The sequence below is a fragment of the Corapipo altera genome, unplaced genomic scaffold (assembly GCF_003945725.1).
Source record: "Corapipo altera isolate COAL_440 unplaced genomic scaffold, ASM394572v1 57, whole genome shotgun sequence".
In the NCBI taxonomy this organism is placed as follows: domain Eukaryota; kingdom Metazoa; phylum Chordata; class Aves; order Passeriformes; family Pipridae; genus Corapipo; species Corapipo altera.
The window spans coordinates 7,226,938-7,231,306 of NW_020884905.1; the positions used below are offsets into that span (position 1 = coordinate 7,226,938).

General features: G+C 45.1%; 1 protein-coding gene across 1 annotated transcript in view; it reads right to left on the bottom strand.

Moving 5' to 3' along the window:
* Positions 1-694, bottom strand: part of IL12RB2 (interleukin 12 receptor subunit beta 2) — a gene marked incomplete at its 3' end in the record, with an annotated part of 16,312 nt that extends 15,618 nt beyond the window's left edge. Inside the window, exon 1 of the mRNA XM_027651435.1 lies at positions 559-694. The remainder of the gene's footprint in view (positions 1-558) is intronic.
* Between the last annotated feature and the right edge of the window lie 3,675 nt (positions 695-4,369).

A 4,369-nucleotide genomic window follows, 5' to 3' on the forward strand; every position in this document is an offset into this window, starting at 1 on the left:
GAAAAGAAGAGAAAAGAAAAGAAAAGAAAAGAAAAGAAAAGAAAAGAAAAGAAAAGAAAAGAAAAGAAAAGAAAAGAAAAGAAAAGAAGAAAAAGAAATTTCATCCTCCCTTGATAGGAGTAAGGGGCTTGTCCAGAGATGCACCCACACTGATTTTTATCTTCTCTTTAACAAGATTTTTGCTTTCTCTCATTTTTCTCAGCACTCCCACAACCTGCCACTACATTTAAGAGAGCTTTCAGTGAGTGAGTATCTTATTGGTATTGTTCCTTCTCTTAACATCAGCTCAGTTTTCCTCACTGATTACAATCACATGGAACCACAGCATAGGTATTTCAGGGGCAGCTGTTGAAATGAAGGGGCAGAGGGAGAACAACATTTGCAGCTTCCAAGAGCCTCAAATTTTGCCTTTGAGCCTCCATCTGCTTCTCCTCCTCCCAAAGCCTGGAGCAACATTTGTGCTCCTTTCCAGAGCTGCCATCATATCATTAACATGCCAAGAGCGAGCTGGGTGAGCCAGAACCCCACAAAATCCCAAACATCAACAGCTTCTTTTACCTCTTCTTTCTCCTCTGTCTTCATCAGTTCACGTTACACTTTGCCTTTTCACAGAGCCCTTCCCAGCACAGCTTCAGCTCCACGCGGCCAGACCAGGATTCAGCTGATTTTAAACCAGGACACCAAAAGGAGTTATATGGAATCTAATCCGTGTTTCTTGCTGAGGTCCCACGTGTTGATTTCTCCATCACTCTTCACACCCTGACCTCAGTTGGGAGCAGTGGAATGGGGCTGTCTCACTCATCCAGGATATATTTAAGGGAAGATGCTGATCAGATGGTCCAGGTGAGTTTTGTGTTTTAGTGAGAGGCAGCTAAACCAAAAATCCCCAGTCCCTTACCCTCTATAAAATGCAGCTGCTTCCTTTTTTATTTCTTTCTTCTATTTTTTCTTATTTTATTTTTCTTCTCTTTTTGCTTTCTGATTTTGTTTTACCTTTTTTCCTTTCTTTTGTGCTTAATCCTTTTTAATTTTGTTTTGTAATTTACCTTTTCCCCTTTATTTTATATTTTATATTTTTTCCTTTCTCTTCTTTTTCCCTTTCCTCTTTTCCTCTTTTTTATTTGTTGTCTTTATCTTTTCTATTTTTTTCCTTTTTCTTTCTTATTTTTCTTATTTTTTCCTTCTTCCATTTTTTTTCTTTCTCCTTTTTCGTTTTTCCCTTTCCTTTTTTCCTTTTCCCTTTCTCTTATTTTTTAGCACCAAATTCTGCTTCTTCCTACAATTCTTTCTTCATTGACTTCTGCTGAGCATGTGGTACTCACATACCACGAAGAAATCCATGAGTTCCCTGCAGTTGGTGTCTCCCCACAGCCAAAGAGAGCCAGAGTCCAAGGTCCTGCTGCCAATGGAGCTGCCAGTGCCCTGAAGATGCTGTGCCACCCTCCCTGGTGCCCCTGGCATGGGGTGATGTCAAGGAAAGTACAGAGTAATCTGTTCTCTAGGGAGAGGCGGTGTCTGTGAGTCTGAAAGCAGAGCTGGGGAAAGCACCCTGACAGAACGTGTGATATTTGGTGCTGTTGGGTGATGGCAGTGGCAGAGGGAGCTGTGTGTGAGGCACAGAGGCTGCATATGGGGGGCACAAATCAAGAGGACACTGGTGGTTGCAGTGTCACCTCACAGAGCTCAGGGGAAGCCGTTCTGGCTGAGCTCCACCAGCCCCAGCCCTGCTGGTCTGTAGTGACTGCCCGGGGTGAACTTGTATGTGAATTGAGCAGACACCAAGAGACATGTAAATGTAAGAGCTGAGAGGGCTTGTTGAGAATTACAGAATCACAGACTTGCTTGGGTGGAAGGGATCTTAAAGCCCATCCAGTTCCACGTCTGTCACGGGCAGAGGTACCTTCCACCAGACCAGGTTGCTCTAAGCCCTGTCCAACCTGGCCTTGGACACTTCCAGGGATGGGGCAGCCACAGCTTCTCTGGGCAACCTGTGCCAGGGCCTCACTACGTTCACAGTCAAAAACTCCTTCCCAATATCCCATCCAACCCTGCCCTCTGGCAGTGTGAAGCCATTTCCCCTTGTCCTGTCTCTGCAGGCCCTGGTCTAAAGTCCCTCTCCAGCTCTCTTTAGGCTCCCCATTTAGGCACTGAAAGGGGCTCTAAGTTGTCCCTGGAACCTTCTCTTCTCCAGGTGAACACTCCCAGCTCTCCCAGCCTGTCTCCAGAGCAGAGGTGCTCCAGTCCTTGGAGCAGCTCCATGTCCTACTCTGGACTCACTCCAACAGGTCTATAGCTTCCTTCTCATGTTAATGACTTTGAACTGCTCAGGTATTTGGTTCCTTGGAGCCTGGACAGTGGAGTTGTGGCACCCAGCCCCCAGCAGTGTTGAAGAGCTGCAGCAGCAGAATGAGCAATAACTCAGTGCAGGGGTGTCTGTTTTCAGTACTGCAGGTCCCCTCTGCTCTGGCTCTGTTAGTTTTCCATCTGCTCCGTGTGCCAGTGACTCTCATTGAATTGGCCTTCATCCAGCAGGATGAAATGAGTCACTTAGTTTGGTAAAGGTAATTGTTCTGTCTCCTTTGCGCATATGAAAGCCAAGGAAGGCTTGATCCAAGGGGAGAGTGTGGAAATCACACGCTCTAGGAAATCATACAGATTATGCACAAGATACATCAACACCTGGGTCCTTTTGAGGTTAAGAATACTGGGTTTTTCTAATATTCTTGTGGCAAGATTAATTCCTCTCTGTTCAGGAAAGGCTTGGTTGGGTTGGTAAGCAGCAATCATGAAATCCCCTGTACTAGATCACCTTTGTAGCTTGTTTTCTTTTTGCTGTTTTCAAGGTTCCTTTTCTCCTGAATCCAAGCCCTGCTCCAATGCCTTTGCAAGAGCCATTCTCATGGGATTTTGTCCAGAGATGCACCCACACTGGAGCCCGATGAGACCCAAACCACAACCTCACCTCTCACATCCTCTTCTCTGAAATGCCAGTTTGGTTTCAGTCTCTGCTACTGTGCTCAGCCCTCCCACCCTGAGCACAACTCCTCATCCTCCCTCCATAAGAACTAACCCCCCAAAGCTCAGGGTGGAAGAGGCTACACCAAATAGCATAATTTTTAATGGATATTGCCACTTTTGTTGTCAGGTCGTTCCATCTGTGACCATTTTCCCCTTGCCACGTTTCCAGAAGGCTTTTGCTGATCCAGGCACTTCTTTGCAGCTTTGCACGAGCCTTGGTCACAACCTGGGCTTTGATCTTCGGTCTGTGCACTCAGAAATCCCCGGAGGTCGACGGGTGTTACTTAGCTCTGTGAAATGCTCAAGTTTGTAATCCAATTTTAGCCTCTGCAGCGTCTTTATCTGCCACTGAATCTCTCCCACAGTTTACTGACAGCCAAGCCCTTGCAAACCTTCCAGCCTGGGGTGGGTTTGTAAATGCAACACAGAATAAAATCAGGCAGCACAATATTATTCAGAAGATGTTTCTATGATCTTCTTGTCCTGTTCCTGTTACCAAAGGGTTTAAGGTGCTTTTGACCTCAGATCCTGAGGCTTTACCAGTGGTAGTTGTTACTCTCCAGACTCTGTGGATAAGAAATGAAGGCAAAGTGCTTGGTGAAGGTCACAGGGTGAGTTGGTGACTAAGCTGTGACTAAACCCAGCTCTCTTGTGCTTCAAACCTCAAACCAGAATGAATTCCATGTCCTCCTGCATCATAACAGGGGCAGAGAAGAGGCATAAATGATATAACATTGCAGCTATTGATGTACATTTGATGCATAATTTATTACATGTCAAATTTATTTATTATCTCTGCATTCTGCATTTGGTTTAATTAATCTCCAACTCTACTCTTTGAAGAAGGATGGTAAACAAGTCCCACAGGGAGTGATGCTGGTAACTTCTATCACTTCAAGGTCACACTTGATACGCCCAGTAGATACACCCTGCTCTATGGAGGGGATGGAGATAAGAGCAGGAGTGGATGACTCTGCTGTTCTCCAAACCCACTGAAGCTTTGAACACCCAATTTCTTATTTCTTTTTCATCTGTTCTTTCCTTCTATTTCTATAAAAAATATCTGTTTTAGGGAGGTTGTGTTAGAACTTTGGGTACCGATGGGACACCGTGTTGTGGTGCATCTCTGTAGGTCATGAGCTATTCTGCTTTGGTAGTTATTACAGTACATGTAGGTGTAAGTAAAGTGTAAGAACACTGCTCCATGTTACTCATTCAGAACAAAGGATGTCTCATCATTAAGTATTGACACACAGATGTCACTCGCAGGGGATCATGGACAGAGGAGTTTGCAATCAGTGAGTTACACGAGTCATTGTTTTTGGTGCTCCCTCTCTGTGGGCAGAGACAT